At 35.0% G+C, this 24288-nt stretch overlaps 2 long non-coding RNA genes across 2 annotated transcripts; both read left to right on the top strand.

Annotated features, from left to right (window-relative positions):
• The first annotated feature begins 7359 nt into the window (after positions 1–7359).
• LOC148195915 (uncharacterized) lies at positions 7360–10105 on the top strand. The gene is made up of 3 exons (XR_015780772.1): positions 7360–7542; positions 7693–7765; positions 10004–10105. It is a non-coding gene; the product is annotated as an uncharacterized LOC148195915 (long non-coding RNA).
• A 3517-nt stretch (positions 10106–13622) lies between these two features.
• Positions 13623–16468, top strand: LOC148195914 (uncharacterized). Its single transcript, XR_015780749.1, has 3 exons — positions 13623–13805; positions 13956–14028; positions 16267–16468. It is a non-coding gene; the product is annotated as an uncharacterized LOC148195914 (long non-coding RNA).
• The last annotated feature ends 7820 nt before the right edge of the window (positions 16469–24288 follow it).

Below are 24288 nucleotides of genomic sequence, written 5' to 3'. Positions count from 1 at the left end.
AATTTGAATTATTTGAGCTTATTTATTTCCATTATCATTTTCAAGACAAACTTTGGAATCATATTTTAGGACATTAAGAGACCTGTCACATCATTCTCCACTCTCCACATCAACATTTTAGTTTAAATTAAATTATAATTTCATTTTTAGTGTATTTTTGGATCAGATTTAGCTATTGGGCCATTTTTGGTCATTTTTAGTAGAAGCCCATTTTAGGGACTAACCTAGTTTAGTGTGCCCATGCAACAGCCACTAAGGGACACATTCTCATTCTTCATGCTTAATGAGACTCCATGCTCGCCTATCGAGCGCTCTATAAAACTCCCCTGACCTAGTGAAACTTTCTTTTTGCTTAATGAGTGCTTTTTGCAACTTTTTTTTCTACCAAAATTGCACCATTTAAGTCCACTAAATTTAAAACCTCTTTTCATTAAGCAGGAGTTTCACTTGCCTGACAAATAAGGACACCAACTCTTGTTGAGATTCAAACTCGAGACCTCCTACTTACCAAATGGGTGCTCTATTCAAATAGCTACAACTTCATTTGTTTCTTTTACTAACTATTATAATTTCCCCAATTGAAGGTCGATTTGAGTTGGTCCAAGTTAGAGGTTGAGTCAAGTCCTCTTATGTCTAAGGTTGAGCCAAGTCATTTTAGAGTCAAAGGTCAAATCGATTCAGCTTGAGGATGATAGTCAGGACAAGATAGCTTGGGTCGGAGGTCGAGATGAGTCAAACCTGACTAAAGGTATTAATGAGTCAACTTCGATCAGAGGTAAAAAATGAGTCAATCTAAGATGAGGTTCAAGACAAGTTGGTCTAGGTTGAAGGTTAAGTTGAGTCGGTCTGGGATGACGTGTTAAGTTGTGTCATCATGGGCCTAGGGTCAAGCCAAGTCATCCCAAACCCAAGGTTAAGTCGAGTTGAGTTGACACGATCTCAAGTCGAGCTGAGTCAATGCGAACCAAGTCAAGCTAAGTCGATGCAAATCAAATTAAGTTGAGTCAAAACATGCCTAATTGTAGGTAAGTTAGTGTGGATTGAGGTCAAATCCAATCAGTTTGAGTCTAGTTTGACTCAAGTTAGCTCAGGCCGATGCCAAGATGAGGCGGTCCATACACAAGTCGAGCTGAGTGAACCAGACTCAAATTGACTCGAGTCAATCTGAGTCTAGAGTGAAGCAATTCGATCTAGTCTATGTCTAATAGATCTAATAGTCAAATATGTTAAATTGATCTCACTAGATTCAATTTAATTGACAAAGTAGATTCAATTTGAATTGGATCGAAAAAAAAAAAATCTAAAGCTTTTCTAATTAAAATGAATTTGAATTAGAGATTCAATCTAATGGATCTAGATTAGATTTAGACTAAATTTTAAAAATTACCACGCTTAATTTTTTATGTTCAAGCAAAACCAACTTATTTTTAAAGAGAAAAAAACAACAACTTGAACTTCGAGTTTTGAATTCTCTAGGCTATATAAATACCGTGAATTTATGCTATACGGGAGGAACATCTCTCTTATCTTATTGAGATAGTATTCGAAGTTATGAAAAAAAAAAAAATTAAAACATAAGTTGATAACTTGATACATTGATTGGTTAGCATTGTTGTTCAATATATTATACGTGGCTTTATATATTAAAATTTGCGTAGATTTTGTTCCCATAATTGTTCTACTTGTTATTAACATAGTGATAAGATTCCAAATAAGAATGATTAGTAACTTAGATATTTCATTATGCCTAAATACCTTAAAGTAGATGTATAATACAAAACAATTATCTAGTACTTTAGTTCTCGTTCAAATTTTCCGTATGTGTATGTAATGAACCAAACTACATTAGCCAATTGTTGTAAGTATTAGTAATATACATGTTAAGTAAACATCTCTTGTATCACAAATAACGATATTCATATATTAATTACGGCCTATTACAATTAGAATATACATATAAATGATCGAATTCAACACGAATAAAAAATTATAACTCATCTTGACACGTCAATAGCCCATATGACAAAAGAAAAGAAAAAGTTATTTATTTTATAAAATTAATTTAAATAAATAAATATATTTATAGAATATAAAATATATTAATGATTTAAATGTTGTATTAAAGAATAAGTATATATATATATATATATATATTATAGAATTTTAACAAACAATAATAATAATAAATGTATTTAAGATCAATAAAATAAGTATGTATTTTTATTTTTAAGATCAATAAAATTTTAAAAAAAATCATAAATTTTAAACTTGATTTTTTAATATTTTTTTTAATTTAAAAAAAAGGAAAACTGGCTATATGAAATAGACAACAGTATATTAAGGAATTGAAATACTTAACCTAGAACTATCTAAGTTAAAATATTATAATCTCATGGATCTTTGACTTACTTTATTACTAAGTTCTTAGCCATGAATCAATAGTCATTGACATCCTGAAAGTGGCATTTGCCATCATGATGAAGTGAATATAAGTGTTTCCCACTTATCCCCACGTTATAAATTCCTATATCTATGAATTGTGTCTCAATCAAGAGGAAGAAGAATAGAAAAGGTAAGTGGGATAGTGAAAAACTAAAAACAAAAAACAAATAAAAAATATCATGTACCATGTAGGGCGTGTGTGTGGTTGAATTAGGTGAACCAATAACCAAATAATAAATACTTACATATACAATTAGTTTTGAATTCAATTTTCAACACTCTTAATAAAAATTCAAGAAACAATCTACTTTACATCTGAACATGCAGACACGGTAGTTATAGATTTAGCAAAAAGAAACAAGCTTCCTTGTTACCAGCTTCACAAACAAAAGTTGAAACATGTAACAATTTTCAAACATTTGCAAGTAACATGTAACATATGGGGTTGTAGGTGTTATCTATGTTTGTTTCCCCTTTTTGGTGTGTAGAGGATATTTGTAACATCCTTTTCTCTAAGGTTTTATTTTGCTTCTGTTTTGCTCTCATTTGTTAAATTCTCAACTGCACTAATTTGTTGTGGACAATTCCATGTAGGATCTCATCCTTGCCATGTGAAGGTGGGTCACCCACACTACCCATCAAGACTTCTTTTTTACTTCCAAGAATATATGTCATTCCATGCTACATTTTTACACACTTCCATCACAATCTTGCTTCTATTTAGGTACTGTGTTCCATTCTATGAAACCAGACCAGTTATTATTACTTTATACTTATGTATTCATATACCACTTTATAAAACAGAAATATTAGCCATCTAAAAGAAAATTTGACTTCTGAAGAAATGTTTGGAGTTTTGGGTATATATGATTTAGCTTTTACTGTGGGGAAAATGTGAATGATTGAAGAAAAGTGGTGTTTGAGGAACCCTACCATTAGCATTGTTAATTAAGTTGATGTTGTTGACTCCGTTTGTTAATAATGTTAGAGCTTATTACAAAGTGTCTACGTCTGACACAGAAAGTTCCTTTTCCACTTGATAATGAGAGTTCATGTGTAGCAAGTTATTAACGTGACTTTTGTATTTTTCTAATGCTAAAGGTTGTAGAAAGTGTTCATAAGCTGGCAAATTTTGTCTTCAACTTCTACAATTCAACACCCAATACGTACCGATTTGACGTTTATATACTACCACACTAATTGCCCGATTAGACAAATGTAATTTGCATATCTAAAATCTCTCGTTAGGCCAAAACCTTTTTTTAAATAATAAAAGGATTGTTGGGATTCCACTTACCAATCATAAATTTTTTATTCCTTTTATAAGAATAGGATAAAGATTAATTAATGTTATGGGTAATTAAAGAGGATTTAGGTTTCGTTTTTTATTTTTTATTTTTCGTTCACTTGCAAAATAAAAGTGATGTAGTATGTGCTTAAGAGATAAAATGCTAGCTTACAAATTAGATGATATTAAAATTAAATTTAATTATGTTTTTTTAATTAAATCATTATTGTTTAATTGTTTTTTCATTTGAGTAATGTAACTATTATCTTCTTATTCCATTATTTTTGTTTTTTTTATCTCCAAGTGTTTAAAAAATATGAGATTTTTTTAATTTAGCTACAATATTATTTTATATTAAATAAAAAAATTATATTTATTGATATAAGAAAATTAGAAAGCAAAATAATGAAACAAAAGTAATTTAATTAACGAAAAAATTAAATAATGTCATACAAATTTATAAAGGTCTTATAACTTAATTACATCTTTTAATCCCACTACTCTCAGTTTAAAAATATTATTTAGACCACCTAAAATTATTTTATTAAGATTTGTCTATTGTTAGAAGAATAAAAAATTAAAGAACAAAGAAAAAGGAAGATAATATAAAAAAAAACAAAGGTAATGATCGTTTCCATTTTGATATTGCGCCTTCAATGATTGACTAGAATTGCAGCCATGTGAAGTACATGAGGACTACAAGCATTGCAAGATTATCCAACCACTATGTCTCTGCAAAACTCTATTTTATTCAAACCTTGCAAAATAATCATATCCAATTATCAACGTATAAGGGTCTTTGATTTTTGTGAGATAGTGGAGCACAATTAAATAAATAAATAAAATTGCTTCTTTTTCTATTTTCTCACTTACCTTTTTAATTTAAAATTAGTTTTTATTTAATTATATTTATGCGTGGCATGTGATTTGAACACACTTGATTAGTACTAATTCCACCGCCGTAAAACTCACACCCATTTCCCTCCTTTTATTTATTTTCATTTCACTTTCATCACTTCAAAGTTTTCGTTGCTCCAAAAATACCCTCTTATTTTCCAAAACGTAATAATTAGTGTTCATAACTTTGATAACCCACTTCTAAGAACATTATTTATTTGGACACTTTTTAAGTCAAATTTCAAATAATCATAAGAAAAACAACACAATACAAATTTATAAGTGAAGTATTCGTCATTTTATTTAATGAAATTTGGAGCCATTTCTAATTGAGGTGGGTATTAATTCTTTTTATGAATCTCTTTCATTCAATACCATCGATTTGATATATGAATAATATGGCGAATTATTAATTTAATAGATTTATAATATATGTTCGTACCATATGAAATATGAGTTTGTAATAATTCAATTTTGTACTAATAGACTATACTTGGTTTTTTCCTATTAGAGTGATTACTCCCAAAAAAGAAAACATCAAAGGTTAGAGCACTATTTTCTTCCATATTGTTGATTAAAAAAAATGAAACTGCATCGCATCACATCACACATATATCAAATTGATTATTGTGAACAATAAAGTAATATGAACATATAGATGGCAATGATATAAAGCATGTACATTCTATGATTTTAAGCCATTCCATTGAAAAAAAATGAGCTTTTAACTCAATCACTTGTCAAAAACGTGTAAAAAAAGGGTATGCGTTTATAGTTTATGTTTTCAGTTGTTAGATATTTGATCTATAAAGAATATACAAAATATGAAAAAGGAGAAAGACTTTTTTGTTGTGTACCCCATTTGTATTGTTGTTGGTTTCATTTGATATCTTATAACTCAACGTCGTAGAGACCGTTCCAAAAAAAGTTTACTTTATAATTTATACTAGCTTTTTGCGTAAGGTTTTCATGTTTATTGTCATAACAATAGATAAAAGGGTTTAAAGTATACTTTTATATATATATATATATATATATATATATATATATATATATATATATATATATATATATATTCTACTTCCAATAGTTCCACATCGATTAGAAGTCGAGACAAAGACAGTTTAATACTTTTTCCTCCTTCAACCTTGATGGAGGAGCACTTGGTTGGATCTACTGGAGAACGCAACATACTGGAGGCACTGCTTGATTTGGACAGAAAACGCAACGAAAATGGAAACATTGATGTTGATGAAGGATGAGAATATGGAGTGTAGTTTCGAACTAAGACAAAATACCTAGCTAGGGAGAGAGGTTGGAGGAGGCTCCAAGACTCTCCCGCAATGACTCTCAAAAGGAGAATTAGACTTTGGAGTGATCTCAACATAGTGATGTCTCATTCATTTCAAAAGTGTCATTTACAATGGATGAGAGCTGTATTTATAAGTCATTCAACTCTTGGTTCATGTAAGCATAAAATTTTGATCATTAGCTTCAATTAATGAATCACAAGCCATGTGTAAGCCCAGACTTTACATGTGTTACAAACAAGAAAAATGTGGATCAACTCAGCACACTAGTCCTAAGCGAGATGATGCTTCTGTTGGCCATAGGTCTGGTAGCAAGGAGCTTGTGAAGTGTTTGGACAAGTTGTCACTAGGCGAGCTGCTACCTCTACTAGGCGAGACCTTGTTTTGGTTGGGTGAGCTTTAGCTTGCGTTGGGCTCCTGCTTACTTCATCTCCTTTGATATTAAGCTTCCTTGCTACTTGTTTATAGATTTTGGAACCTCTATATTATCTTTGCTGAGTTGGTTTTTATTGTGAGAGGTCCGTGGCTTGGACCTAAGTCATCATCCTCTCCCTCTTGAGAAAGATTTATCCTTAAATCTGGTGGATCATCTTTATTCTAAGGATACTTGTATTTATTGTGGAAGAAGCTCCTCATAGTCTTGGGAGCAGACCATCTTGTAATGACTTTATTTCTTTTGAGGTCCATATTAACCCCTCTTGGATCAAATATCCTTCTACAATAAGCATTAAATATAATTTGAATTAATTTTGGTCTCACCAATAAGATATATAGAAAGATATTTTGATGGAAGCACAAAACCCTCAATCCTCAATTGAAGACCAGCTCCTCTAAAACACATTTTGAATCTGGACTTGAAATGGAAATGAAGGCAACAGAAGCTTGAACAAATTGGTGATGAACATAGTTTGGAATGTGGTGCGTATGGTGTGATTCAAACTAGGAAAGATTGTCTAGCTAGAAAGAAAGGCTAGATGAAGCTCAAGGACTCTCTGGCCAGTGACTTTCGGACAAAGAGGGGTTGGAGTAATCCCAACAACATAACTCTATTATTTCCAAAAGTGTTTTACAATGGAAGGAGATGATGAATTTATAGATGCATTCGACCATTTCCATGTTGCATAGGATGCACCTGATGATCATGCTTCTTTCACAGATCAAATTACACATGTATAGTCACATTTTACATGAATCAAACACGTGGAAAGCAAGTTAGAAACATGGGTGTATAACTATCCATCAGCGCTAAGCGTAGGGTGACTTCCATTGAGTACAAGGTTGCAAGTTGGGTGAAGGAAGCTACTGGAAATCATGGTGCTGAGTGTAAGGGCCTGTAAATTTATAAAGGGGCCTTTGGGCCTTATGTGGGGCAGCCAGGCCCATCAAACTAAGGCCAACTTGACCTTAGGAGGGGCTCTTCAGAACTCATTTTCTTCCCCTGAACTTCATTTCTCCTTCTCTCTAAAACTCTCATGCCCTAAACTCTCTCTGCCTTCTCTCTAAATTTCCAGCTCTTTGAACCTTTCAATCTTGAGTTGGAGGGTGCTCAGACGTTCATCTCACCGAAGGCTTCCTTTTGAACCGATCGCATTTTCGATTGGACCGGTGAGTCAACTTTTCCCTTCTCTGTCTCCATTCTAAAACCTAGAACATGAAATGCTACTGGTTGTATGTTACTAGGGGGTTTTGTTATAATTTTTGTTTGTTAAATCAAGCTCTAAGAGCTGTTACTGTCACCACCTTGGTGGTTTGTAGGGTTTGGTTGAGTTCTCATTTGGTGAAACACCGTAAAGGAGTGTTCCTATGAGCTTGGTAGTTCGACTCTGAGGTAAGGGGAGCTAGACGTTTTCTTCTGATTTTATTGTATGAGGTGTATGTGTGTTGAAATCTGAACTGTTGTGCTGTTAAAGTTGAGTTTTAAGATTGAATGTGTAGAATAATATGTACTGACATGTTCTTATGTGAAACTGTAAATTATGTTATATGACACTGCCTTGTATGTGAATGTTGTGTGAACCATGAATTGAGGTTGTGACTGAATTTGGGGTTAACCATGTGGTAGTGATTAAATATGATGGAGAGCGTTAATACTGTTGTGATGGTCATTTTGGGAGGGACTAAGTAAACTGAGGTAGGAATTTTAGTTACTATGATTGGGAGTGTGATTGAAGTACTGAGATAGTGTAGAGTGGTAAATTGGGACAGGTTGAGAGCACTGTGTTGGTAGGATAGAAGAATCTTAAAAACCTGAGTTGGCACATCCCTGATCATAGAGCAGCCCTGGCCTGGTCCAGTCAGTTGTGACTAGTCATATGTGCTGGCGTCGAAGGTGAGACTGATGCGTTCAGACATCTGATTCTTCTCCGATGACCAATTGGGTTAGGGAGATGTGGTTGAGGTGGAAATCCTGTCTTAGTCGTGTTTAAAATGGTAGAATCAAAATTGGGTCCTTGGGTTGATGAACTTGGAAATTTAAGTTGAAAAACTTGGTAGTAATCACTTTAGAATCATGCTAAGAACGTTTATAATCATCTAGACAAGTTTAATTAGGCGTGATACAAGAATTAGGAGGGTTAGAAGTTGGGGAAATAACTGGAAGTGGTAAGGATTAGTGTGAGTGTGTGATTCTGCAGAATTCACGTTCTGCAGATTATGCAGTGTCGCTATGCGAGTTGTCTCGCATAGCGAGACCCTGTAGAGGGGTGCTCACTGTCTTGGTAATTCGCTGTGCGAGTTGGTGCGCTGTGCGAATTATTAGAGGTTGATGCTCACTGTTTATGGACTCGCCATGATGAATCCTGTCGCTATGCGACTGGTGGTTGTCTGGGATCACTGCCCATTTAATTCGAAGAGCGAGTGGGGTGCATAGCGAGAGGTTTGAGGTGTGATGTATGCTGCGAATTAATTCGCCATGCGAAATAGGGTGCGCTATGCGAATTTTAGATGTCCCTTTGTCAGGAAAATTCGCCCAGCGCATCAAGGGTGGTGCGCTATGCGAATTTTAGCTGAAAAACACTTTCCCGTCAGGGAAATTCGCTCAGCGCACCAAGGGGGGTGCGCTGTGCGAATTATGTGTGACAGATTGAGTGTTTTCGGTGTTTTTGATGTTTTGGGAGTTCCGGATGTCCGTTTCGGATGTTCTTTAGTTCGTTTTAGGGGTTTTGGACCTTTCCGGAACTGTTGGTGATGGTTTCAAAGTTGTTTTCTTTGTCTAAGTATGAGTTTAAGGGGTTCTGTGTTGTTTAGTGGTTCTTCTTGGACTGTTATTGCCTATTAATGTACAGGGAATGGTTTCGTGTGATTTTTTATGACTTGTTAAGTTGTTTGTGGTCTTTTGAAGTATAATTAGTATTATATCTATGTTTGTAAGCAATGTAAAAGTGAAAGTATGTGGTTTCTGAAAAGTATGATGGATGGACGTAATTCCATGATCCTCAAGGAGAGGATACATGGTGGTGTTTTGGGGTTGTATAGAATGATTACATGGTAGCTCAGTTTTGGGGGTCATCCTGAAACTCCAATGGTCTTTCTTCTCATGTAGAGAGGATTGAACATGTGGTGAGGAGTAGCAGGAGGTCCTAGTCTTGGATGCTTCCATATGATCCAAGGTGAGTGATAACGGATTAACCTCGTGACTGTGGCCGGGCGGTAGTGCCCAAAGTTCCACCGGGCGGTAGTGCCCAAGTTTCACAAGGCGGTAGTGCCAGGGCGGTAGTGCCCAAGTTTCATAAAGTCACAACGAGTGCATGACCCGCCATAGCTCGGTAATCATTCTAGTCCGGACGAGTCGGTCTATAAAGTAACAGGTCGGGGTATAAAGTAACAAGTTTTGTAATGCCAATTTACCATGATTGATGAACTTTTACATGTCGTGTGAGTGTGTGAACTATGGTTTAATGAGTATGGCTTAATTGTTCTTTTATATGAATCTATGTATGATAACATGAATTAACTGTGCTATCTGTATAACGTTTTTTTTTTATATCTAGCTCACCCTTGCTTGCTTGTGTTTGTGCATGTTGTATGTGTTTTCTTTTGCAATGATCATCCAATTGGATGTGAGCAGATGAAGAAGAGGTATGTGTGGAGCAAGCACTGGAAGACGGTGATGTTGCAGCTTAGTATGCTTAGGCTTTTGATTTGTAGAACTACTCTGGAGAAAATTTTCAGTGGTCCTCTGTGTTTAAGAGACCAACTCTAATTTTATTTTGGATGACTGTAACTCATATAGTCTGCCTTATGTCCCTAACTGCTTTCCAATATTATAACTGAATGACGTCTTTATTATATATACATGTCGTATATTTTGGGGATGTCACACTTATGGTATCAGAGCAGTTTGTCCTTAGGATGACCTGTGAGTTGAGGGCTTGTCGTGTCTTCTCTGTGAAGAATTGAGTGTAAATGGTATAATTTACAATTTCCTCCAAGTCTAGATAGTATAGTATGATATCTAACTGGAGGTTTTGAGAACAGAAAACGTCTTGATAGGAGTGATGAGGGTGCACACTCATGACTTTTACCATAGATGATTTTCCTTTCTTAATTATGAAGGTTTGAGGTAAGAAAGAGTTAAGGTTCAAGTGTTATTTCGTGTAGTAATTCCTGTCTTGTTCTTGCCTTTGTGGTGGTGTAATGTGCTCTATAGTAGTAGAGGAATGCAGATTCAAGGACAACTTGAGTTGTATACCTTTTTAGAATTGGTTTAAGCCTTTGAGACAAATTCTTGCCTTGAAGATAAGAAGTTAGAAGACCAGAATCTTGGTTTCACAAGACAAGTGAAGATATTGGAATTTAGAAGTAATGTTTTTGGGTGAAGAAAAAGTTCTCAAGAACAGAGTCAGAAGATCAGCTATCGTACGTTCCACAAGAAGAGGGGGGTTCGAAGGCTAGATTAAGAGGAGCTTTGGATAAGCATGGGTGTAGCAAGGTTTGAGAAATCAGTTTGGTTTAGTATATCAGTAGCGTCAGAGGTTAGAAAAAAAAAAAAAAGAGTGTTGGTGAGCATCAGAGTGGCATTGGGTGAGATTGGTAACATGGATCGGTGTATTAGCGATGATTGAGATCTGAATAAGAAGGGTGGTGGAAGGTTTAAAGTTTAAGTTAAGAAAGGAATATGAATTCTAAAGTGGACCAAAAAGGGAATCAATAACTAGAAAGGAAGTAGACGAAGAAGAGTTTGAGAATCAGTTGTGTACGGCATAGAGCTGATTTAAGCAAAATTTAGTAGAAGGGAAATTTCCAAATTGAGAGAACATGAGGTCTTTGAAGAAGAATGAAGTATTGTAAGGGTCTTAAGTTAAGTGAATAATTGGAAGGAGATAGTCAAGTTTTCTCAGCAAGTGGATGTTTAGAGTCAAGTTTAGAATGATGTTTCAAGATAAGTGGTTCGTATAGAAGAAAGGTTTGATCATTGGCTGAGATGAGAGATTTCAAGTGTTGAAGGAAGAAGTAGATCAGAATGTCAGTTTGGTAGGAAAGTATAAGATTAGAGAATTAAGAGCATAGTGGATGAAGAAATGAGGAGAAAAGGTTTTAGAACAAATGACGAAGGGTGGTCACAGTATAAGTTGTGAAAGAGGGTGTCGCGAATGATCAGAGTTTGGGTTAGTTGAGATGTTCAAAGTTATGAAGTTGCATGCTGTGATAAATTCAATTTTCATCGAATGTGGTTTTATGGTGATGTTCAGCGACCGGCTGAGTCAATCAAGATAGAAAGGGATGTTGAATGATGGGTTGCAAAAGGCAGTGAGTTGGTAAGTTCAGATAAGGTCAGAGGATTGGTGTTGCTGGTTAAGGGTATTTTGAGATTTAAAGGATTCGAGATAGGGTCTGTAATTCGGAAGATTCAGAGTTGAAGGGGGCAATTCTTGAAGAAGAAGGTTTTAAGTTAATTTGGTCGAAATGAGTGCATGAAGAATTCTAAGTGATGTGGCGTTTGTGGAGTTAACCTAAGGGCTCGAGTTTGAAGTTTATATAGAGTGGTTTCTTGGCAAGGAAGGAAAGCGAAGATGGTGCATCAAGTATAGTTGAACAAAAGATGGAAGCAAGTGTTATGGGAATCCAAGATGTTTGAAAATTGTAAGGGAAAAAGAGATGGCGTTGTTCTTTCATACATTTGAGGTGTGATCATAAGGGAGGATGGATTGTTTCAATTCGATTTTGGGTGATTATGGTCTTTAAAAGAAGTGTTGTTTTTTTTAGAAAGAGAATAAATGGGTATGTATTAGACGTGGTTCAAGTTATAAATGAGAAGAAGAAGGGTTGTAGAAGTCAGATGATTCTAGTGAGGATAAGTGGAGAAGAGAAGATAAATCTTTTGAGTGTAAGGGTTTCGGTTGGTGTTCTATGACAAGTATGGGATTTTTATATCTTGGAGAAGTGGAATTCATTTTGGAGTGGGGTCTTAGGCAGCACCGGTTATGGATTGTTCTTGTTGAAGTTGAGTAGTATAAGAGGAAGGTGGAGTTTTGGTTAGAGCAGCAGTGTTTGGACTCAATGTAATCATAGGGAGAACTACGAGGTTGAAGAATCTCAGAAGAGAAATAAAGGACAAGTTGGAACAATCTAGTATAAGTCATAACAATCAGGAGTGATTTCGGGCATGTTTGTTCTGTGGAGTAGAAGGTAGTGTTGAGAAAAGGAAATGGCAAGGATATCATGGAAGTTTTGAAGAAGGTTTTTCAAGGGCGATCATGTTTGGGTTACGGTTGACATAAGGAAGTGTTCTTTGAGTCAACTAGTGAACAAGGAGGTGTGAGGAATCAGAGTAGCGCAGCGGATGATAGTGAGCATGTGGTTGTCAATAATAGGTATGCATGAAGAGCTTTCATAATTGTGGATGGGTGGTTTGTGAGGGATGAGTTCTTTGAAACAATATTGGTGTTGTTATATGAGAATGAGTGGGAGTGTTCGGCAACCTTCAAGAGTCATAAGTGAGTTTAGGTGAGGAAGAAATAGGTATCAAGTAGAGAAGATAAGTGAGTGACGGTTTCAAGCTTCAGGGTCAACTTCAAAGTAAGGAAGTATTAATGAATTTGGAACATGAAGAGCGGATCGGTGGACGAGAAAGATGATTTAAGTTATGGTTTTGAGTTATAGTGGCAATCTAAAGGTAGGGAAATGTTAATAGAAGGGTTGCACAAAGAGAAGATTCAGGTTCTTGGTTTGACAAGTATTGAATAAGAGTTGGTTGAAGAATATGATGATCGGGGTCTCTAGTGAAATTGTAAAGTGATTTCATTAGTATAATTGAATATTATAACTAGTGGGTTTCTCAAAATGGTTGAGAAAGTGCATATTGGACAATCCTAGTTTGAGATGTATCATAAGTTGATTTGATGTTGATCAAGCTAGTGATCTCAAGTTGAAGAGGTTCCAGATCTAAGTATGAATTACAAGCTAGTGGATTAAGAAATGCATATGGTTCAGGTTAGTGAGATATCGAAGTGAAGCTGGATTGCTCAAATTGGTTTTGACGTTGCAAAGAAGAAGAGTTTTACTTTGGTAATGAAAAATATAAGTGGTGATTCTATAGTCTATGAGTCTAATTTTCGAGGTCGAAAATTTTTGATGTGTGGGAGAATGTAAGGGCCTGTAAATTTATAAAGGGGCCTTTGGGCCTTATGTGGGGCAGCCAGGCCCATCAAACTAAGGCCAACTTGACCTTAGGAGGGGCTCTTCAGAACTCATTTTCTTCCCCTGAACTTCATTTCTCCTTCTCTCTAAAACTCTCATGCCCTAAACTCTCTCTGCCTTCTCTCTAAATTTCCAGCTCTTTGAACCTTTCAATCTTGAGTTGGAGGGTGCTCAGACGTTCATCTCACCGAAGGCTTCCTTTTGAACCGATCGCATTTTCGATTGGACCGGTGAGTCAACTTTTCCCTTCTCTGTCTCCATTCTAAAACCTAGAACATGAAATGCTACTGGTTGTATGTTACTAGGGGGTTTTGTTATAATTTTTGTTTGTTAAATCAAGCTCTAAGAGCTGTTACTGTCACCACCTTGGTGGTTTGTAGGGTTTGGTTGAGTTCTCATTTGGTGAAACACCGTAAAGGAGTGTTCCTATGAGCTTGGTAGTTCGACTCTGAGGTAAGGGGAGCTAGACGTTTTCTTCTGATTTTATTGTATGAGGTGTATGTGTGTTGAAATCTGAACTGTTGTGCTGTTAAAGTTGAGTTTTAAGATTGAATGTGTAGAATAATATGTACTGACATGTTCTTATGTGAAACTGTAAATTATGTTATATGACACTGCCTTGTATGTGAATGTTGTGTGAACCATGAATTGAGGTTGTGACTGAATTTGGGGTTAACCATGTGGTAGTGATTAAATATGATGGAGAGCGTTAATACTGTTATGATGGTCATTTTGGGAGGGACTAAGTAAACTGAGGTAGGAATTTTAGTTACTATGATTGGGAGTGTGATTGAAGTACTGAGATAGTGTAGAGTGGTAAATTGGGACAGGTTGAGAGCACTGTGTTGGTAGGATAGAAGAATCTTAAAAACCTGAGTTGGCACATCCCTGATCATAGAGCAGCCCTGGCCTGGTCCAGTCAGTTGTGACTAGTCATATGTGCTGGCGTCGAAGGTGAGACTGATGCGTTCAGACATCTGATTCTTCTCCGATGACCAATTGGGTTAGGGAGATGTGGTTGAGGTGGAAATCCTGTCTTAGTCGTGTTTAAAATGGTAGAATCAAAATTGGGTCCTTGGGTTGATGAACTTGGAAATTTAAGTTGAAAAACTTGGTAGTAATCACTTTAGAATCATGCTAAGAACGTTTATAATCATCTAGACAAGTTTAATTAGGCGTGATACAAGAATTAGGAGGGTTAGAAGTTGGGGAAATAACTGGAAGTGGTAAGGATTAGTGTGAGTGTGTGATTCTGCAGAATTCACGTTCTGCAGATTATGCAGTGTCGCTATGCGAGTTGTCTCGCATAGCGAGACCCTGTAGAGGGGTGCTCACTGTCTTGGTAATTCGCTGTGCGAGTTGGTGCGCTGTGCGAATTATTAGAGGTTGATGCTCACTGTTTATGGACTCGCCATGATGAATCCTGTCGCTATGCGACTGGTGGTTGTCTGGGATCACTGCCCATTTAATTCGAAGAGCGAGTGGGGTGCATAGCGAGAGGTTTGAGGTGTGATGTATGCTGCGAATTAATTCGCCATGCGAAATAGGGTGCGCTATGCGAATTTTAGATGTCCCTTTGTCAGGAAAATTCGCCCAGCGCATCAAGGGTGGTGCGCTATGCGAATTTTAGCTGAAAAACACTTTCCCGTCAGGGAAATTCGCTCAGCGCACCAAGGGGGGTGCGCTGTGCGAATTATGTGTGACAGATTGAGTGTTTTCGGTGTTTTTGATGTTTTGGGAGTTCCGGATGTCCGTTTCGGATGTTCTTTAGTTCGTTTTAGGGGTTTTGGACCTTTCCGGAACTGTTGGTGATGGTTTCAAAGTTGTTTTCTTTGTCTAAGTATGAGTTTAAGGGGTTCTGTGTTGTTTAGTGGTTCTTCTTGGACTGTTATTGCCTATTAATGTACAGGGAATGGTTTCGTGTGATTTTTTATGACTTGTTAAGTTGTTTGTGGTCTTTTGAAGTATAATTAGTATTATATCTATGTTTGTAAGCAATGTAAAAGTGAAAGTATGTGGTTTCTGAAAAGTATGATGGATGGACGTAATTCCATGATCCTCAAGGAGAGGATACATGGTGGTGTTTTGGGGTTGTATAGAATGATTACATGGTAGCTCAGTTTTGGGGGTCATCCTGAAACTCCAATGGTCTTTCTTCTCATGTAGAGAGGATTGAACATGTGGTGAGGAGTAGCAGGAGGTCCTAGTCTTGGATGCTTCCATATGATCCAAGGTGAGTGATAACGGATTAACCTCGTGACTGTGGCCGGGCGGTAGTGCCCAAAGTTCCACCGGGCGGTAGTGCCCAAGTTTCACAAGGCGGTAGTGCCAGGGCGGTAGTGCCCAAGTTTCATAAAGTCACAACGAGTGCATGACCCGCCATAGCTCGGTAATCATTCTAGTCCGGACGAGTCGGTCTATAAAGTAACAGGTCGGGGTATAAAGTAACAAGTTTTGTAATGCCAATTTACCATGATTGATGAACTTTTACATGTCGTGTGAGTGTGTGAACTATGGTTTAATGAGTATGGCTTAATTGTTCTTTTATATGAATCTATGTATGATAACATGAATTAACTGTGCTATCTGTATAACGTTTTTTTTTTATATCTAGCTCACCCTTGCTTGCTTGTGTTTGTGCATGTTGTATGTGTTTTCTTTTGCAATGATCATCCAATTGGATGTGAGCAGATGAAGAAGAGGTATGTGTGGAGCAAGCACTGGAAGACGGTGATGTTGCAGCTTAGTATGCTTAGGCTTTTGATTTGTAGAACTACTCTGGAGAAAATTTTCAGTGGTCCTCTGTGTTTAAGAGACCAACTCTAATTTTATTTTGGATGACTGTAACTCATATAGTCTGCCTTATGTCTCTAACTGCTTTCCAATATTATAACTGAATGACGTCTTTATTATATATACATGTCGTATATTTTGGGGATGTCACACGCATGTGATACCCGGGCACTGATAAGAGGGCGGGGAGTGACGCCGGTGCAGGGAGCATGGTGCAGGGGGCACAGACAAGGAGCGGCTCCTGGCAAGGCTTCCGGTGGAAGGGACACATGGATGAATCGAACATACACCGGAATGAGAGGGATCTGGAGACTGTGTAGGTATGGGACTATACAGTTGAAGGATAGCTTAAAGGAATTGATTTGACTACTCATATCACCAAAATGCATTTGCTTTTCGGTAGCCTGACTCATAAGAACTCCATGGTTAAGCGTGCTTAGCCTGGAGCAATTCTGGGATGGGTGACCTTCTGGGAAGTTTTCCCGGAAAGTGTGCGAGTGAGGACAAAGCACACTGGAAAGCCTGGTGGTGATCTGTGGGGGCAGTCGATGGTCCCTGTGAGTTGCCGGGACGTTACAGATGGTATCAGAGCCTAGCCTCTCCCAGTACGGTGTGGTTCGAGGACGAACCATTCGGAAGTTGGTGGGCATGTGATACCCGGGCACTGATAAGAGGGCGGGGAGTGACGCCGGTGCAGGGAGCATGGTGCAGGGGGCACAGACAAGGAGCGGCTCCTGGCAAGGCTTCCGGTGGAAGGGACACATGGATGAATCGAACATACACCGGAATGAGAGGGATCTGGAGACTGTGTAGGTATGGGACTATACAGTTGAAGGATAGCTTAAAGGAATTGATTTGACTACTCATATCACCAAAATGCATTTGCTTTTCGGTAGCCTGACTCATAAGAACTCCATGGTTAAGCGTGCTTAGCCTGGAGCAATTCTGGGATGGGTGACCTTCTGGGAAGTTTTCCCGGAAAGTGTGCGAGTGAGGACAAAGCACACTGGAAAGCCTGGTGGTGATCTGTGGGGGCAGTCGATGGTCCCTGTGAGTTGCCGGGACGTTACACTGAGCGCCTTCTGATTATTGTTGGGTGGTCAAAGCTCGAGAGCTCGATATCTTGTCCATGGAGCTTAAAAGGCTCGACCATTTGATCCTAGAGCTCGGCTAAACCGTCCTTAAGCTTGGCTAGACAGTCCTACAGCCAGGGAAGTATGTTCCTGACCTTATTAGGTCCATTTGAATGATCTTTAGAGCTTATTATGTTGATCTGGAACTTTTCTTGCTAGATCTTAAGAGTATTGCTCTTGTTGATGGGTCCATTGGTTAGACCCAACTCATCATCATCTCCTTCTTGAAAAGGATTTGTCCTCAAATATGGGGGACCATCTTTATTTTGAAGAAACTTGGCTATATTGTTGAGGAAGCTCCTAACATTCTTAGGAGGAGGCCATTCATTACTGGCTTTATTTCTTTTGAGGTCCACATGAACCGCTCTTTGACCAAATTTCATTCTATAATAAGCATCAAATATAATCTTAATTAATTTTGATCTACCAAACAAGATATATAAAAAGGTAACACTAGAAGAATGTCTTCATAAAAACTTTTATTTTTTTCTTGAGTTAGCTGTAATCACAGGGTAACACTAACTCAAGATGTGATTTGGAAATTATTGTTGAGGAGTTTGAAATATTAGAGTATGGAGTTGAAACATTTTCAAAAGAGAAGTTAAAAATTGAATAATTGCAGAAAAGATTAAGGATTGGACGACTCCCTTTAAAGTCCTTGAACCCATTATAATTGTTGGAGTGGTAGGTGCCTTCAATAGCACTTCCTCCTTGAGGATAATCTCTTTACCCTCCTTCTATCTTCTCTTAAGCTCTTCTTCTTCTTCTTCTTCTTCTCTCCATATTCTCTTCTTTCCTCCTCATTTTTCTTTCTTTTTTCTATTCTCTCATTTTTCCTTCTATGTTTCTCCTCTCTAACTCTTTTTGCTCTTAAAATTTCTACTTCTATAAGCTTTAGAGCTTCTTTTTCTTTCTCTTCTATCTCTCTTAATTTCTCTTCACTCTTTCTAATTTCTCTTTTTTTTTTCCATCCAAGAAGAGTCTTTCAAGTTTTTCTTCAAACTCAACTTCTGTACGAAAGAACTCACTTACTCCTTTAATGAATTCCTTTCCCTCTTTAATGAATTATCTCATATACCCTTGGTTTCTCTCAAATGAAGGAGAAACAAAAATTCTTTTCATGCAAACTATTAATTCACTCCAATCTTGAATGGATAATTTTCTACCTCTCTTAACACTATTTTTCCTTTCACTCTAACATTCACATGCATACACATCGAGCTTAGAAATGAATATACTAATAATGTAGGATTTACTATTTCTAGCAAAGAATGGATGCAACTCTTCAACTTTCCCTTCCCAAGCTAAATATGATATTACACTTATATCCTCACCAAAGAAAGGAATACCTCTCTCAACTTTATACTATAATTAATCCTTAATCCTATTGATGACTACATATTTATATCCTCATTTAGCCTTTAGTATTGGATTCTTAATTGATTTTTCTACTTTAATATAATATTTTAATTACGATTTCTTATAATTGGGTTTGTTTAGAATGAGATACAAAATCATGTTAAAAATAACTTTTTAGTTGCATAGATGTTTTTTTGGATATTTTGAGGTGTGTTAGTGCAGTTGCACTTAAGTTGAGCTCTTTGAGGTGTGGAAATAAATTGGGTAAAGTGGCATACATTTGAAATATAAATCCAAGAATAGAAATAATCAAGATCACAAGAATTCAATCCAAGAATAACATGAAAAACTGAAGAAATTTAGCTAAGCCAAGAAGAGGGAACAAACAACAAAAATTGAATCTTTCGATTTTCTCTATTTTGTTTACTTAAAGGGCTTTATTAATTGATAAATATTTATGATTAAAAATAATTTCGAGAAAATATATCTTAAGATATTTTATTTGATATATTTAAATAATTACCTTATTTAACTATACCAATAAATATCAAAAGATAATATTTGTCAAATCTTTTTTAATATAAGCAATATATTATCAAATATATTTAGATCTTCACAACAAGCAAATATATCTTGAAGATATTGCATTATTTAGAAGATAATTGGAGAATAAAACATTACCATAAAGAAGATTACATCAACAAAAAAAGGCTGAAACAAAGCTTAATCTAATTTCTATATAAATAGACTTAGGGAAACATATTACGGAGCTTAGGAACCTTTTGGGGTTCCAATTTCGTCCCTTCTCTCTTATCTCATGTTCTCCACCATCTCTTCTTATAATTTCATGGTATTTCAAAATTTCATGGAGTGTTAAGACTATAGGGTTGATTCTACTGTAATTTCTTAACTGGATTCTACGGTTAGATGGATAAATTTGTTTACTCTTTTGATTCTTGTTGTGATTTATTTTTATCTACGTCTCTTGCTTCTTAACTAAGTAAAAGTAATGATTTTTACATTATATCAAGTTAGAATGGTGTTAAATCTACATAACATATCAATCATATGAGTCCAAGGGTTTTTATTTTTAATTGAGAATTTACTTTGAATAAAGTTAGGAACTTTCATTTGATTGAATGAGTTTTTTCTAATAATTGAGAATGTACTTTGATTAGTGGTAAAAACTTTAACAAGAATTAATCAAGAATGTACTTTGGCTAATTAGCTTTTTGCTCTGTATAAGAGATAAAATAATAGACATGATTAGACATAATAATATTTACTTAAGAATGTAATTTGGTTAAAATTAATAATGCCAACAAACTAATTGAGAATATACATTGATTTATTTTAAAATCTAACACAATAATTAATTGAAAAGAGGGTTTAAAGTTAATTTACATTGATTAATTTGAAAATCTAACACAAGGTATTATCTGCTTTGGAGTCTGGAGCTCAACCACAATTTTGTCCTTAAAAGGTGTCTCGGAGGATGGAAGGTGGAATGAGTATTTAAATTGTCTTTCGCCTCGACTCTTAAGTGATGTGGGACTATTGAGCGTACGAGAACAAAGCCCTCAATTGATGTCTATGGGAAATGAGGGTTCATCTCCAATGGAGGGCTTAAGGGAATTGATGGTTCATCTTTAGAACCTCATTTTCAACCTCACGATAGGCGTCAATGTTCCGATCCCAAGTCCGTCGATTATTATCGTCAGGGTCAATCACCGCCCATATGCGGTATTGTTCGCTTTGGAATTTGGAGTTCTGTCATAATTTTATCCTTAAGGGTGTGTTTACTTTGAAGGAAGGATTTAGGGGAGAGTGAGTAAATGGATTTGAGAAAATTTGAGGGTGAATTAATTGTTGTTTATTTGAGTGGATTTGGAGGTAAATAAGAGTGGATTTGGAAATAAAATTTGTGAAAATTAGTGTAGGATTTGATTGATGTGACAAATAAAAAAAATTGTTTAATTGGTAGAAATTAAAGATTACCAAAATGTCGCTAGTTATTAAAGTAATATAAAATGATAATTGTTAATGTTATATTTAATTGTAAAAATGTTTATAAAGAGTAAAAAAATAATATTAACAAACAACTTTGGCTAGAATGATTATTTATGACTTTCTTGTGATTTCTTGAAGAGCAAGTTTGTTGTGTATTTAAAGGGCTGATCAATTCTGCACACTTGGGTGTAACTGTGAGATCAGAGTCTACAATCTTGTGAAGATTGGATTGAGGTTCCCTGTTGTGACTACATGAAGAAGAGTGTGCGACGTTCTTGACTTTGAGAAGTGTCTCAAAGGGTTTAGACAACAGGAGAGGGGATTCTTGCTGCTAGTCTGGTTACTGTACTTCCTATATTTGATTAAATGGTTAGAGAGGTGTTTTATATTTTTGAAGTGAGGTCTCTATAAAAACCTTGTTATAAAAACCTTGATCATTATAGTGCATTTGCTTCTTGTGGTTGGAAGGACACTGGATGTAGGCAGGTTGGCCGAACTAGTATAAAAAGCAGTGTTTGAATTTTTTGATCCCTACTCTTTTACTTTTAATCGACTTTACTCTGTACTTATTCGATTAAGTTTTCGCTGCATTAGAAAGTTTTTTACCTTGCGTTTCAAGAAAGCTTTAAAGGAATCACCTTTTGAGAAAAAGATTTTAAAAAGACTTTGTTTTTAAGTTTCACTAATTCACCCCCCCCCCCCCCCCCCCTCTTGGTGTCAGAAATTGAGTCATTCTATTTTAACAAAGAGGATATATTTTCAAATACAATACAATCTGTGACACTTGAAAGTGTTTCTCTCTTTGCCAAGACTTCTCTCTCAAAAGATATTGAGCATTAGATGATGTAAGAACACTTTGAGGTTTTCTCTCTTTTCTCGTTGATATTCTTCTTATGTTATTTTGTACTTTTTTTATCAACACTTTCAAAAACTTCTAATATGTATGTGTGTATGTGTGGGGGGGGGGGGGGGTGCTTTTGACTGTTGAAGAGTTGGTAGCCTTTAGATCTCTGAAGTCTGACTTTAGTATACTTTTTAGGGTGATTGGTGCATATTTATGCCATTATTTAGCCTTTAATAATGGATTCTTAATTGGTTTTTGTACTTTAAAAGAATATTTTAATTAGGATTTGTTATAATTGGGTTTATTTAGCATGAGATCCAAAAACATGTTAAAAATAACTTTTTATGTTCTTTGGATTTTTTGAGGTGTGTCAATGAAGCTATAGCTATTTGAGCTCATTGAGATGTGAAAATAAATTGGTTAAAGTTTCATGAAACCTTAAACATAAATCAAAAGATAAAAAATAATCAAGACTACAAGAAGTCAATCCAAACATAACATAAAAAAGTGAAGAAATTTGGCTAAGCCAAAAAGAGGGAACAAACAATAAAAAATGGATCTTGCAATTTTTTCTATTGTTTCTACAACAAGGCTTTGATAATTGATAAATGTTTATGATAAAAGATAATTTGGGGAAAATATATCTTAAGATATTTTATTTTTATTGTTAAATAATTACCTTAGTTAACTATATCAGTAAATATCAAAAGATAATATTTGCCAAATCTTTTTGAATCTAGAAAAGATATTCTGAATTTTTTTTTAGATTTCCACAACAATCAAATATATCTTGAAGATATTAGATTATTTAAAAGATAATTGGAGGAGATTACATTATTAGAAAGGATATTATAATAAAAGAAAAGCCCAATCTAATTCCTATATAAAGAGACCTAGGAAAACATCTTAGGGGAGCTTAGGAACCCTTTAGGGGTTCAAATTTCTTCATCCCTCTCTTCTCTCATGTTCTCCACCCTTTCTTATTTTGTTTTCATATTATTTCTACATTCCATGGAGTATTAAGCCTCTAGGGTTGATTCTTCTGTAATTTCTTAATTGGATTCTAAGGTTAGATGAATAAATTTGTTTGTTCTTTTTTATTATTGTTGTGATTTATTTTTATCTATGTCTTTTGCTTCTTAATAAAGTTAAAGTAATGATTTTTACATTAAAGTGAGTTAGCATGGTGTTAAGAGCTTTTTCTCATAACCTTAAGCAAAACTTGAACTTTTACGGTGTGACAAGACAAATGACTTCAAGGAAACATTTCCAGAATGTTCTTCTTCTCTCACAATGTTTTTTTCTTAGATGCCGTGATTCTAATCATATCTTTCTACTTTATTTATCTTCACGGATATCAAGAAACAAAGTATATAAGTACTAAGAGACTTTATCATCTGTCATTTCACTAATAAATACATCATTTGTGTATATTCATTAGGTATAATCATAAAATGTTTTTCTTCAAGACTAAACCATTTAGTCGTCACTTATCCAACGATATTCTTCTATAGAAGGCTTTGTTTGATATAAAACTGTTTGGATTGAAACATTTCTTTAATTCATAATGGTATATAAGAATTGAACTTTTATTTTCATAAGAGGCTAGCTTATTTTGCAGTTTTCTTTATTTTTTCTACCAAAAGGGCTTTGATAATTGATAAATGTTTATGATTAAAGATAATTTGGGAAAAATATATCTTAGGATATTTTATTTGATATTGTTAAATAATTACCTTATTTAACTATATCAATAAATATCAAAAGATAATATTTACCAAATCTTTTTTAATCTAGCAAATATGTTCTCAAATATTTTTAGATCTCCATAATAATCAAATATATCTTGAAAATATTGGATTGTTTAGAAGATAATTGAAGGAGATTACATTATGATAAAGAAATTACAACCATAGAAAAGCCTGAAACAAAGTTCAATCAAATTTCTATATAAAAAGACTTAAGGAAACACATTAGGAAAGATTAGGAACCCTTTGGGGGTTCAAATTTTGTCCTCCCTCTCTTCTCTCATGTTCTCCACCTTATCTTCTGTTTTCATGTTATTTCTATATTTAATGAGTGTTAAGCCTTTGGGATTGATTCTTCTATAATTTCTTGATAGGATTCTAAGGTTAGATGAATAAATTGATTTGTTCTTTTTTATTCATGTTGTGATTTATTTGTATCTATGTCTTTTGCTTCTTAATCAAGTGAAAGTAATGATTTTAACATTATAGCAAGTTAACATGGTGTTAAATCTACATAACTTATCAATCATATGAGTCCAATGATTTTTATTTTTAATTGAGAATTTACTTTGATTAAAGTTTGGAACTTTCATATGATTAAATGAGTTTTTGCTAATAATTGATAATGTACTTTGATTAGTGGTAAAAACTTTAACAATAATTAATCAAGAATGTACTTTGGTTAATTAACTTTTTGCTTGATATAAGAGGTAAAAGAATAGATATAATTAGGTATAGTAATATTTACTTGAGAATGTAATTTGGTTAAAAGTAATAATGTCAACAAACTAATTGAGAATTTACATTGATTAATTTGAAAATCTAA

The sequence above is a fragment of the Vigna umbellata genome, chromosome 7, assembly GCF_029865625.1.
Source record: "Vigna umbellata cultivar VRB3 chromosome 7, Vumbellata_1.0, whole genome shotgun sequence".
Taxonomy (NCBI): Eukaryota; Viridiplantae; Streptophyta; class Magnoliopsida; order Fabales; family Fabaceae; genus Vigna; species Vigna umbellata.
Note: the sequence above shows the minus strand (reverse complement) of the source record. Positions and strands in the feature narration are given on the sequence as shown.